The sequence below is a fragment of the Aphelocoma coerulescens genome, chromosome 21 (assembly GCF_041296385.1).
Source record: "Aphelocoma coerulescens isolate FSJ_1873_10779 chromosome 21, UR_Acoe_1.0, whole genome shotgun sequence".
In the NCBI taxonomy this organism is placed as follows: Eukaryota; Metazoa; Chordata; class Aves; order Passeriformes; family Corvidae; genus Aphelocoma; species Aphelocoma coerulescens.
In genome coordinates, this window is record NC_091034.1 from 157211 (window position 1) to 171334 (window position 14124).

Sequence of the window (14124 nt, forward strand, 5' to 3'; positions counted from 1 at the left end):
CCGACCCAAATTCCCCCCCAAAAACCCCCCAAAACCCCCAAAATTCCAAAAAAAAACCCCCCAGAGACCCCCAAAAATCCCCTTAAAGACCCAAAATTCCCAAATAAAAGCCCCAAACCCCCTAAATCTCCTCAGGACCCCTGCAAAGCCACCTCTTAGCCCCGCCCACTCCCCCTCTAGCCCCGCCCATTTCCCCTTTAGCCCCGCCCCCTCCCGGCCCTGCCGACCCAAATTCCCCCCCAAAAACCCCCTAAAACCCCCAAAATTCCAAAAAAAACCCTCCCAGAGACCCCCAAAAATCCCCTTAAAGACCCAAAATTCCCAAATAAAAGCCCCAAACCCCCTAAATCTCCTCAGGACCCCTGCAAAGCCACCCCTTAGCCCCGCCCATTTCCCCTTTAGCCCCGCCCCCTCCCGGCCCTGCCGACCCAAATTCCCCCCCAAAAACCCCCCAAAACCCCCAAAATTCCAAAAAAAAACCCCCCAGAGACCCCCAAAAATCCCCTTAAAGACCCAAAATTCCCAAATAAAAGCCCCAAACCCCCTAAATCTCCTCAGGACCCCTGCAAAGCCACCCCTTAGCCCCGCCCACTCCCCCTCTAGCCCCGCCCACTCCCCCTCTAGCCCCGCCCCCTCCCGGCCCTGCCGACCCAAATTCCCCCCCAAAAACCTCCCAAAACCCCCAAAATTCCAAAAAAAACCCCCCCAGAGACCCCCAAAAATCCCCTTGAAGACCCAAAATTCCCAAATAAAAGCCCCAAACCCCCTAAATCTCCTCAGGACCCCGGCAACGCCACCCCTTAGCCCCACCCACTCCCCCTCTAGCCCCGCCCATTTCTCCTTTAGCCCCGCCCCCTCCCGGCCCTGCCGACCCAAATTCCCCCCCAAAAACCCCCCAAACCCCCCAAAATTCCAAAAAAAACCATCCCAGAGACCCCCAAAAATCCCCTTAAAGACCCAAAATTCCCAAATAAAAGCCCCAAACCCCCTAAATCTCCTCAGGACCCCTGCAAAGCCACCCCTTAGCCCCGCCCACTCCCCCTTTAGCCCTGCCCATTTCCCCTTTAGCCCCACGCCCTCCCGGCCCTGCCGACCCAAATTCCCCCCCAAAAACCCCCAAAACCCCCAAAATTCCAAAAAAAAACCCCCCAGAGACCCCCAAAAATCCCCTTAAAGACCCAAAATTCCCAAATAAAAGCCCCAAACCCCCTAAATCTCCTCAGGACCCCGGCAAAGCCACCCCTTAGCCCCGCCTATTTCCCCTTTAGCCCCGCCCCCTCCCGGCCCTGCCGACCCAAATTCCCCCCCAAAAACCCCCCAAAACCCCCAAAATTCCAAAAAAAACCCTCCCAGAGACCCCCAAAAATCCCCTTAAAGACCCAACATTCCCAAATAAAAGCCCCAAACCCCCTAAATCTCCTCAGGACCCCTGCAAAGCCACCCCTTAGCCCCGCCCACTCCCCCTCTAGCCCCGCCCATTTCCCCTTTAGCCCCGCCTCCTCCCGGCCCTGCCGACCCAAATTCCCCCCCAAAAACCCCCCAAAACCCCAAAATTCCAAAAAAAACCACCCCAGAGACCCCCAAAAATCCCCTTAAAGAAAAAAAATTCCCAAATAAAAGCCCCAAACCCCCTAAATCTCCTCAGGACCCCTGCAAAGCCACCCCTTAGCCCCGCCCACTCCCCCTCTAGCCCCGCCCATTTCCCCTTTAGCCCCGCCCCCTCCTGGCCCTGCCGACCCAAATTCCCCCCCAAAAACCCCCAAAACCCCCAAAATTCCAAAAAAAAAACCATCCCAGAGACCCCCAAAAATCCCCTTAAAGACCCAAAATTCCCAAATAAAAGCCCCAAACCCCCTAAATCTCCTCAGGACCCCTGCAAAGCCACCCCTTAGCCCCGCCCACTCCCCCTCTAGCCCCGCCCATTTCCCCTTTAGCCCCGCCCCATCCCGGCCCTGCCGACCCAAATTCCCCCCCAAAAACCCCCCAAAACCCCCAAAATTCCAAAAAAAAACCCCCCAGAGACCCCCAAAAATCCCCTTAAAGACCCAAAATTCCCAAATAAAAGCCCCAAACCCCCTAAACCTCTTTAGGACCCCTGCAAAGCCACCCCTTAGCCCCGCCCACTCCCCCTCTAGCCCCGCCCATTTCCCCTTTAGCCCCGCCTCCTCCCGGCCCTGCCGACCCAAATTCCCCCCCAAAAACCCCCCAAAACCCCAAAATTCCAAAAAAAACCACCCCAGAGACCCCCAAAAATCCCCTTAAAGAAAAAAAATTCCCAAATAAAAGCCCCAAACCCCCTAAATCTCCTCAGGACCCCTGCAAAGCCACCCCTTAGCCCCGCCCACTCCCCCTCTAGCCCCGCCCATTTCCCCTTTAGCCCCGCCCCCTCCTGGCCCTGCCGACCCAAATTCCCCCCCAAAAACCCCCAAAACCCCCAAAATTCCAAAAAAAAAACCATCCCAGAGACCCCCAAAAATCCCCTTAAAGACCCAAAATTCCCAAATAAAAGCCCCAAACCCCCTAAATCTCCTCAGGACCCCTGCAAAGCCACCCCTTAGCCCCGCCCACTCCCCCTCTAGCCCCGCCCATTTCCCCTTTAGCCCCGCCCCATCCCGGCCCTGCCGACCCAAATTCCCCCCCAAAAACCCCCCAAAACCCCCAAAATTCCAAAAAAAAACCCCCCAGAGACCCCCAAAAATCCCCTTAAAGACCCAAAATTCCCAAATAAAAGCCCCAAACCCCCTAAACCTCTTTAGGACCCCTGCAAAGCCACCCCTTAGCCCCGCCCACTCCCCCTCTAGCCCCGCCCATTTCCCCTTTAGCCCCGCCCCCTCCCGGCCCTGCCGACCCAAATTCCCCCCCAAAAACCCCCAAAACCCCCAAAATTCCAAAAAAAAAACCCCCAGAGACCCCCAAAAATTCCCTTAAAGACCCAAAATTCCCAAATAAAAGCCCCAAACCCCCTAAATCTCCTCAGGACCCGTGCAAAGCCACCCCTTAGCCCCACCCACTCCCCCTTTAGCCCCGCCCATTTCCCCTTTAGCCCCGCCCCCTCCCGGCCCTGCCAACCCAAATTCCCCCCCAAAAACCCCCAAAACCCCCAAAATTCCAAAAAAAAAACCCCCCCACAGTGTCGGGAAAGGCGCGGGAGACGAGCTCATGATTTCATGATCGGCAAGCCTCGATTTTATTGTCTTTTCATCTCTTATTTATACAACACTTAAACAGCTCATACATATTGCAAAACCTGAGCTCACGATTGGTCATCTTCTCTCGTGGGAACAACACACCCCGCGGTGATGGTTTCCTCATTCCAGTCTGCTCTGGCTTGTGTCCTGTTGGACACCTTGATGATAAGAAACCCCTTTTCCCACGACAGGCTAACTCCTACATCCTGCAAGGCTCTATCTTATCATGTCCTCTGCTGCGCAGCCATTCCTCAGATAAGCTCTCTACACTTCCCCCGTTTTCTTTATGTGCTATCATGCTCAGAGTTGTTGTTTTTAGCAGTACCCTCTTGATACAAGTTAGAGCGCAGCTGAACAGGATTAATCCTACCAAAACCATGATCAATAAGAGAAACAATGTTTTTACCATGCTTTTTACCCAACCACCCAATCCCAGTTCACTGACCAGCCCATCTAGGCCAAAGAAACCTGTATCTTCCTTAATTTTTTGAGAGTGATTTATAAGCTGTTGAATCTCTGCATGAATAGAGCGAGAATGATCATTTAGATCCATGCAGCATAGTCCCTCAAATTCTTCACACCCGTGTCCATGAGCTAACAACAGAAAATCAATAGCAGCTCTATTTTGTAATACAGCATGTTGGACTGTGCTTAAATGATCTGCAAGCGCGGACAGTACTCTACTTGTTCCATTTGCTTGCTTCACTACCCAGCAGCTTAATCTCTCTATATTGCGATGAGCTCAAGCTGCTTTCCTTGTCCTTTTTCCGGCGTCTGTGAATGCAGTAATGGCATTGTGGATAGGCTTATCTTCTCGCAAGGGTTTTGAAATCCAGTTCCATGCTCCTATCCAGTGTAATGCCTTGGGAAACAGGGGACCGGTCCGAATTTTAGCTCCTGAGGACAACAGGGCTTCCGTGAGTAATGAAGAATTTAGCAAGTACCAGTCGAAGGCAGGTTTTTCCATCGGGAGATTGATGCACTCAGGTTCTTGTCCTCCAATTTCCAAAATGCGCAAACGTCTTTTCTTAATTAAATTAGCCAAATTTTCAAGTTTTGTGGTAATAGTTTTTCGTTGCTGCAGCTGTGGTGATATCCATTCTAAAACCGCCAGCTCCCCCGTTTTCTTTAGCTGCGTAATTGCGCCGAGGAGGTGAGTTTCAGAATTCCAAATAGTAAGAGAGAGGGGGATGTCTGGATTAAGACGCGAAACAAAACCGTCTGTGATACAGGTGGTGATTTGTTGTAGAGCTTCTCGCTGCTGCGGCGTCAGGTGTACTGGTGTGCATGGATCTGATCCTTTTAGTAAGGGACGGAGCTGGTCTAAAAGAACATTAGGAATTCCTACTATTGGCTTTAACCACTGCAGATCACCTAACAGTTTTTGAGCGTCATTTAAAGTGGTGATTGAGGCTTGGATATGCAGTTTTTGAGGCTTCACTCTTTGATTGGTGATGACCCATCCTAAATACTTCCACGGGGAGGATATTTGAATTTTGTTAGCAGCTATTCCATTCTTGAAGAGAGGAGGTAATAAGCTGAATTTCTGTTTGGTCAAAAGGCTTCTTCTGCGCAAACAAAATATCATCCATATAATGATAAATGATGGTCTGAGGTAACTTTTGTCGCAGTGGCTGCAATGCTGCATCGACATACAATTGACATATGGTGGGAGAGTTGCGCATTCCCTGCGGCAATACGGTCCACTCAAAACGTTTGTCTGGTGCACCACGATTAAGAGCAGGCAATGAAAAGGCAAATCGCTTTGTATCATCTGGATGTAGTGGAATTGTGAAAAAGCAATCTTTTAAGTCAATAATAAGAAGAGGCCAATCTTGTGGCAACATTGCTGGATTAGGGAGTCCTGGCTGCAGCGCTCCCATAGGCTCCATACGAGCATTGACAGCTCGAAGGTCTTGTAGCAGACGAAACGTGCCATTTTTCTTTTGGATGACAAAAATTGGGGTGTTCCATGGGCTTGTCGACGGCTTGAGATGTCCTTGTTGAAGCTGCTCATTGACTAGAGCGTATGCTTGAAGCAGATTTTCCCGTTTTAAAGGCCATTGCTTAACCACTACAGGGTTATTGTCAGTCCATCTTAGTGGAAGCGGGAAATTCCAAGCAACGGCCCTTAGCAGAAATGGTGATCATCGGTAAGCACAAAACTCATTTGGGCCAATACATCTCTTCCAATGAGGCAGTCAACTGTGGGGGGTAGAGGGGCGATAGAAAAAGTTGCGGTAGTTTTCTTGCCCTCAATTTCTACAGTTATCAGCGGAGATTTGTGTGCTAGTTTCATTCCTCCGACACCAGTGATGGCTGTCATTGCTGGCAGAAGAGGCCAATGTGAGGGCCATGTGTTCACATCGACAATGCTGGAGTCTGCCCCTGTGTCTAGGAGGCTCTGTAACGTGATTGTTTCTCCTTTATAGGTTAGGGCACACGGCTTCCGTGGACGGCTATTAAGATCGATGGTGAGCAAGGTTAGTTCCCCAGTTGAGCCGTAGCCTGTATGAGCATTTGGTTGAGCCTGCAAGGGTTGCATGCCTTGTGTGGCTTGAGGCAAAGGTACAAATTGAGCTAGTCTTTGGCCTTTAGGAATCCTTACAGGTGGATGAACAGTATAAGCCAGTATGAAGATATCACCTTGTGAGTCAGCGTCCACCACGCCTGGTTGAACGAACAGTCCTAGGGCAGTGGCAGATGATCGGCCAAGAATCAAGCCTCCTACTGGTGTACCATTGAGGCAGATGGGTCCTGTTAGTCCTGTAGGGATGTTATGGATTTCAGACGTCAGGAGATCACAGTCTACTGAGGCTGCCAAGTCCAGGCTGATGCTGCCACTTGTTGCTGGCTGGAGGCAGGGCAAGGGTTTGCAGCTGCTACTTGTGTCCCTGCGCGGCTGCTGGACGCGCTGCTCCGGGAGTTTCCCCGCTTCTTGTTACGGCAGGCATTTGAGTTATGCGTGTTGGATTGGCATTTGTTGCACCAAACTCCGGATGCTGGGCACTCCCGACGAATGTGGCCCAACTGGCCACATCGATAGCATCTCATTCTGTTTCTCTCTGGAGGCAACCGGGGGCGCGTGGCTGCTGCTTGGAGGGGAGCAAGGGCGGCCATTACCTGCGTCTGAGCACTAGCTGCTTGTTCCTTCAATCCCTCCCCCAGCTTTTCTAACGCGTGGACTAAAAAGGCTTGAGCACCTGAGGGCAAGGTCGCAGCTTTATCTAGTAATGCCTGAGTGGTCCAATCACCAGGTATAGAGGTAATCAGAGATCTAGTGGCAGGATTGCTATTTTGCAAAATGCACTGTCTTAAAATAGCATCTTGCATATGGTCGGGTGTCCCTGCCCTAGAGATAGCATCCATAACCTTATCAACAAAGGAGCTTAACGATTCATCACGACCCTGCTTGATGCTCATATATAGGGGGGTCCCTCCCGATGTCCTGACTTTATCCATTGCCCTCTTAGCTACTGCCATGGCCTCCCTAAGTTTATGTGGCCCTAGTCCAGCTTGAGCTTCAACTCTGAGATACGGGCCCTGTCCCATAAGCTCGTCTACAGTAAGGCCTGTTAAGGGGTCCCCTTGGGGTCTGGGGAGATTAGCGCTACTTGCCGCTTCCTCTCTCCACCTTGCCTCAAAAAGCAATCTCTGAGAGGGGGTGTAAATGAGTTTCGTGATAGCCAGGATATCGGCAGGCAGAAGAATGTGGGCATTAAAAAGATAATCTAACATCTGCTTAGCTGGTTCACTAGACACCCCAAAGTTACTGACTGTTGCTCTCAGCTGGGACAGGAGTTTCCAGTCGAGATGCGCAAACTGCGCATTCTGGCCCCCTTGCGCATTAGTAGTGAAAACAACAGGGAAAGCCATCGCTTCTTGTGCCGCTGCTAGGAGCTCGGAATCTCCCCTTTCCATGCCGTCTCGGGCAAGCGCCTGCCACAACTCTCTCCTCCTTGCTGCCATAGCCTCCGCCGGGTCAGATTCTGCCCCAGGGACAGGCTTCGTGGCATTAGAGGGGTCGGGCGGCAGCGGCGGGCATGAGGGGGTTAATGCAGAAACGGCGATTGAAGCGGAAGGCGGGGGAGCAGGCAGGGGGGTAGGCAGCGCGGGGGATTGACTGTCAGCGGGGGGTGGCTCTGGAGGAATCTCAATAGTGGCAAAGGCGGGGGGGTTGGGGGCCGTAGGGAAAACCGAGGAGTCATTATCTTGGTTACGGGAATGCGCTGTCTTAAAACCTATGACTGCTCGCTTCTCTGCCTGCACTAACAGTAGCTCATTATGAACTGCTTTCCAAAGTTTGCTTATTTTCTTGGCTGACTTATCATCGTCTAAAACAAGGCTAAAGAGTTCATCCCCGTACCTCCGCCATTCTGCTAATTCGTGAATGCTGTGAGGGTCGTTAAAGAAACCATAGGAACGCGAGTGAGTTAGTAGGGAAGGGAGGTCTTTTTCTAAGTTAAAGGCTTTAAAGTAAAGCATAAGAAGAAAGACTTTAAATAAATCCTGTGCTGCTTGCCTATCCATACTTACGGTACCGTTGCTAGCCCTCCAGGCTTCGGCAGCACGTATCAGCGAACCCACCGGTGTGGTCGTTCGGGCACGGAGACGGAAACACGGTTGTTCTCCGCTCTTATTGCCGTCCCTCTAGCTGCAGGACCTGAACCCAACGCACCTTTCCTTGTGGAAGTGGGGGTAGGGGGGGGTACATGACGTGCCTTCTGTTCGGGCGTCAGATGTCGGGAAAGGCACGGGAGACGAGCTCATGATTTCATGATCGGCAAGCCTCGATTTTATTGTCTTTTCATCTCTTATTTATACAACACTTAAACAGCTCATACATATTGCAAAACCTGAACTCACGATTGGTCATCTTCTCTCGTGGGAACAACACACCCCGCGGTGATGGTTTCTTCATTCCAGTCTGCTCTGGCTTGTGTCCTGTTGGACACCTTGTTGATAAGAAACCCCTTTTCCTACGACAGGCTGACTCCTACATCCTGCAAGGCTCTATCTTATCATGTCCTCTGCTGCGCAGCCATTCCTCAGATAAGCTCTCTACAGTTTTCCACCACTGAATTCCTCCGTCCTGATTCCAAGGATTTCTTGAATACCACGGGGCTTTTCTCAAGATTTACCCCCACAACCTTCCCTACGTGCCCACTGCTCACCACCTCATTTTTCCCTCAATGTCTTCGTTCTCCACCCCAGAGAGTTTGTCAAGTGTTGCCTCCAAAATGTTCCCCCTCTGTCCACTACTGAGTTCCCCATTTTGCCTTCAAAATATTCATTCTGTCCCCTCCAGATTGCATCCACTTTTACCCCCAACATTTTACTTCCTCTACAATATTGATTAAACCTTTTCCACCCCAAAAATGTGCATTCTCTCCCCTAAACAGCACCTCAGCTTTTCCCTCAAAAATGCCCCAGAGAGAAACTCCGATTCAGCCCCCAAACTCCCATTTTCCTACACAAACAGTTCTTGTGGCCCCTCTCAATTCCCCCAGGCTTTCAGCTAAAGGAATAACTGGAAGCCTATTCCCTCATCTCTGCCCTCCTTTTGCTTTCCCGGAAAACCTTGCCATCCCACACTTTCTCCAAGAGATCTGCTGCCAGTACTGCAAGGTCTGCTCTGTCAGAGTGCCAGGGGGGTTTACAGCACTTGCTCCTCTGCATCTTCACCCTTTCATCAGCTTTCCCCTGGAACGGTGTTGTGGGAGAAGCTTGGAATTACCAGAAATGGATCAGGTTCACATTTTTTCCCCACCAGTTTTTATCTGGTTTGAAATTCCTGGAATTACCCTCAAATGTGCCCTAGAACAGTGCTGTGAAAGGATCAATCAGAAGAACAGCCTGAAAGCAGAAAACCACCTCCAGCAGCAGCCGGAATGATCCCATTTCTGTTCTTACCTGGTCCTGCCAGAGCTCCCAACGGCCCTTCCCATTCCAAAACAACAGCTATGCAAGACATTCCTGCTGTCCGTGAGGGTGAGGTGCCAGTTCTGGATGTTCTTTGCTGCGGAATCGGACAACAAACAGAGCGTAAATGATCTTGGTGCCTCTTCCAAGCCAAACCACCCCGTGATTCCATGCGTGGATCAGCACCTGTCCCAACTCCATTCCAGAAACCTCCTCCCACTAACCCAGAACTTTCCTTTTTCCGCTCAACATCAGGGATTTGCTGCCGAGTGCCCCGGGCAGGGGACGCCTCAGCATTCCCCGGGACGCCTCAGCCTTCCCTGGGACACCTCAGCATTCCCTGGGCTGCTGTTCCACGCCGATCCCGTGTCCAGCGCCGTTCCGGGCTGCAGTGCCGGGCTCTCCCCACAAGGCGGCAGCACCGGGAGCGAGCAGCCCCGGCCGGTCCCGTTGTCCCGGGGCAGCTGCGCCTTTAACCCGCACGGAGCCGGCGGGGCCGTGAACACAGCGGGCAAAAACCCCACCGATCCCCTTTATTTCACCTCCAGAGGCACAGGATCGCAGCATTCCCTGGGCTGGAAGGGACCCGCAGGGAGCATCGAGTCCACATCCTCGTCCTGCACCCCAAGAATCCCACCCTGTGCCCGAGAGCCTTGTCCAGACCCAAACTCTGCCCCCAGGATCCTGAAAACACAGCGGGGCTGGGAGAAGGGTAACAAGGGAGGATTTTTTACATAGTTCTCCTTGTACGGTCGTTATATAATCTTATTAGATAGTCCAGCAACCCACCCCTGTCCCGGGACACCCACCCCTGTCCCGGGACACCCATCCCTGTCCCGGGACACCCATCCCTGGGCCGGAATACCGATCCCCCGCGGCCCCCACCGTCCGCTCGGGACTGTCCCCGTTCCCCGCTCACCTCCGAGCCCGCAGCACCCGCCCCGGTGCCCCCGGCCCGGCCGCGCTGCTCCCCGGACTCCCCGCCATTGCCGCGTCGGGCGAAGAAGGGCGGAAATTACCGGTACCACACCAATGTGGCGATGCGACCTTCTCAAGATGGCGGCGGTGGAGGACCCCCCCCCCCCCCCTCCGGCTATTCGGCTGCCTGAATGCTCCCGCCTACCCCAGGCGCCGCTGACCCCACAGTCGGTGTCTGCATAGCGGGAAACGCCTCAGAAAATTGCGTGCAAGCGCTGGGCTGGCGTCGGTGTCGGCGTCGCGTTCAGGCAGCCGAATAGACGCAGCTAGAGGGGGCCTTCTCTGCCACCATCTTGAGAAGGTCAGAAAACAGCGTAAACGACCGCCATTTTTGGTGTGGCGATGATCTAACTTCCGGTTTTTGCCGCCATCTTGGGTGCTGGCAGAAGCCACTTCCGGTCGAGCTGCCATCTTTAGTGTGGTACGCACAAGGCCCCCGCCCCTCACAAGGGCTTCTGTCTATTCAGCTGCCTGAATCCGGCCAGGACTCCGACGGCGGCCCCGCGCTTTCCGCGCGATTTTCCGCGGTGGTCCCCGGTGCGAGGACACGGGTGGTGGGGTCACCGGCGCCGGAGGCGGGCGACGGCCCCGCGACCGTCGGCAGGCATCGGTGGGGACACCTCTCCCAGGGGCCTAGTGCGTCCACCATCTTGAGTGTGGCGGAAGTGTCACCCACCCTCTGCAAGGTCCTGGCAGGTTCGAATAAAAACGCCACTTACGCCGTCCCGAAAGCGCCGAACTGCGCCTTCCTTTCCGAGCCGCCCCCTTGAGAGCGGCACGCGGGCGGCTCTATTCCGACCGTGCTCGCCCGGTGCTCCCCGCCCCGGCTCGCGCTGCGACCGCGCCTCTGCTGCCCGGCAAAACCGGCCCCGCCGGGCCGCTCCCCGCGCTGTCATTCGTCGCGGTCACCGCCCCGCACGGCGCCCGCTCCTTTGCAGCGCTCTGGCCCCGCTCATGCACGCCCGTGTCCCTTGGCGCTCCGAACCGTCCTTCGCCCCTCCCCTCCGCTGCCAGACGCGGCCCCGCTCGCTCCTTGCCCTTGCCACGCCCGGCAGCCACCGAGGCCGCCGCCCTCTCGGCTCCCCCGGCCCCGGGCGGCAGCAGCGCCGGGGCGCCGTGCCGGGGCCGGCAGTGCCGCGCTCTCGCCACCAGGCGGCAGCAGCGCCGCCCAGCTCAGCCCGGGGCCGGGCCGCGCTGCGGGGCACGGACAGAGCAGAGGCAAAAGCCGGCTCAGGGCGCTCTGCAGCTCCTGCAGCCCGAGCCTCTCGGCTCCTGGCGCCAGGCACTCGCTTCTTCCCTTCCTACAGAAAAACGCCGCCTCGTTATTCTCAAAACTTGCTCATCTCTATTCCCAGCTTCTTATATTCCTATATGCAACAGAGTAGAGAGACAGGGCTGGCTTATTTCAAAATGAATCTACATTTAAATCAGTAGCATTTGTCTATAGATGTAAAAACAAAGAACTTGACAGGTTTGGGGATTCCACACTGTCATACACACATCCCTCCCGGTGGATTTTCTGGCAGTTTTGGGCCCCTCTGGGGGAGGGCACCCAGCAATGGCCCCCCTCATTCCCCACTCACCTGCTCCTCCACTGCATCGTGGCTCTCCCAGGGACATTGGGGTGCCCCAAGTGACATTCAGAGCCCCCGAGTCTCCACCCCCGCCCCCAGCCTTTTTTCCTCACCCCCAAAGAAGGCACAAAACTGGACAAACTTTCATAAAAAAGCAGAACGGCACTTTAATAAAGCCATTTCCATGCATACATCCCCCAAAAAGGGGCTTGGCTGGAAACACGGGGAAGGCGCAGCAGAGGGATGGGGAAAGAGAGGGATGGGCAGCAGGACAGGGGGCTCTCAAGAGAAGGGCACCATGAGGGAGAGGGACCGAGCAGCTGATGCAGACAGGGACAGGCAAAAGGACAGTGAGAGGGACAAAGAAATACAGTCACACTGCAGCACAAAGGAAAAAGGAGAGCAAGAACAAAGGAAAGAGAAAGATGCGGGCGGCGAGGGAGACAGAGACAGAACAGGGAGAGGGATTGAGCAGAATTTATTCAATAAAGGTCAGTATGGATTTCTTAAAAGAACACCAGGACATCCCTATCACGGAACTCTGCTGTCTGCTTCAACTTCACAGCTGTAAGGGAACATTTCTCCCCCCTCTCCTCTCTGCGGTGTTTATTAAATAAAGAGTGAGTATTTATTTCTTAAAAGAAAAACAAGAGAGAGGAGGCAGTGAAAGGCAATGGCATGGGGAGCACACAGGACAAGAAAGCAACACAAAAGACACACTGGACAGAGAGAAGAAAAGAGCTGGAAAGTTGGATGCAAGAGTGAAAGAAAATCAGGAACAAACGCCAGGACTTTCATTAGAGAGTGTGGCTGATGAACGTGCCAGTAAAGCACCGGCTCGAACAGAACCTGCTGCTGGCACGGCTCGGCCTGGCACTCACTAATTAACATCTGTCTCTCGGCAGGGCCATGAATCCCCTGCTGGAACAGGAGGGGAAAGCCGAGGGGATGATGCGCACCGGGGTTGGTGCCGCTCAGCCCTAATCCCAGCCCGTGGCGCCAGTGAACGCACCCCGATCTCCGAACCTTCTCTCAGGGAAATCTCATCTTTACCCCTTCTCTTCCCCTCCCGGTATCTCCGTGTGCCCGGAACAAACACGAGGAGAGGTTTCTCTGTTGCAGGTTCTTTGGAAATCCTACACTGACTTTGAGAATGAGCAAGAAGAGCAGAAGACAACCAGGAAACTTTGCTGCCAACCAACATCAAACCCCTCGCACCGGAGAAGAACGAACAGCTCGTTTTTACGCGTCCAAATCCCTTCAATTTTCAGCATTGTCTGTTTCCCGGCCGGCACTGTGGGAACTGCTGCGCACGGCACCACGAGTAAAACGCTCTCGTGTTCAGAAGGCACAATTGCAGAGAACAGACAGCAAAGCCGTCTCAAGGCAATTTGGGCACACAAAACCCCCCTTTTTGCACCCTGAGCTTTCTGTTAAGCCACACCTGAAATTCCAAGTTTCTCCGTACTCTGCCCCAGTGCTTCTCTCTTCCGTCAGCGCCATAGGCAGGACTGATTCCATACTCACAAACCCCCCTTGCCACGATCGGCGCTCTCTGCCCACCAAGGACACGGCACCAGGCAGGGACATTTCTCCCACTCCCCAGCAGAGACCTCCTCCCGCCACATCCAGGGAACTGCAGCCGCTCAGGGAACACCAACTTTCTCCTGAGCTGGGAAGAGGAACCTGCAGCAATTAAGGCTGCACAGTCCGCAGCAGCGAGAGCTCAGCACATGTCCAGAGAGCCAATTCCAGCACCTAAATTAAAAAAGAAGAAAAAGTTGATGACTTTTTTTTAAAGTTACTCTAAGTTCTTAAAACCAAACCAGCCTTTGCTCTTGATTTTGGCTCACTGATGCACACACACACACAAGAGGCCAACGGTCACACAGGGCCTGCTTGCAGAATTCCTGATCCAAACCCTCGCCTTTCCTGCCCAGCACTGAGGGAAATCTGACAGAGGATTCATAAAGAGCCCTCGCTGAGAGCAGTCATCGCCCCAGGCCTTCAGGCTTGGCAAGATTCTGTAGGGAACGGACCCAAATTCAATTCCCAAATCTCAATCTCTGACAAGTCCTGTTGGAAAGACAGCGGACAGTCCATCAGAACACGGAATTAAAAGGCTGCACAAGGAATAACAGAAGCTTTCCCAGGAATAGCCCAAGTTCCTTTTCTCCCTCACCGGTCCGGGGCCGTGAGACCGAACCTTGGGCCCCAGGAGACAGGAGAGGTGTTATCAACACTCGAACCTCCCAAGCGTTGTTATTGCTCAGAGAGCTGCGCCGGCACTGAGCTACTCCCATGCGCCTGCAGGGCTTTGGGGAGGGGCAAGACCACGTCCCACTCCTGCCTGGAGAAATTTCAACGCCCTAAAAAGTCATTTCCCTTCTCTCTCTCTGACCCAGGGCCAAAGCAGCTGTGCAGAACAACCCGGGGGATTTATGGGAGGGTGATTCTCTCAG

The 14124-nt window shown here is 53.8% G+C and overlaps 1 long non-coding RNA gene across 1 annotated transcript; it reads right to left on the reverse strand.

Moving 5' to 3' along the window:
- Window positions 1-3157: 3157 nt before the first annotated feature.
- Window positions 3158-10111, reverse strand: LOC138121477 (uncharacterized). The gene is made up of 3 exons (XR_011156188.1): window positions 10030-10111; window positions 9102-9207; window positions 3158-8132 (listed from the first exon to the last, which is right to left on the reverse strand). It is a non-coding gene; the product is annotated as an uncharacterized lncRNA (long non-coding RNA).
- Between the last annotated feature and the right edge of the window lie 4013 nt (window positions 10112-14124).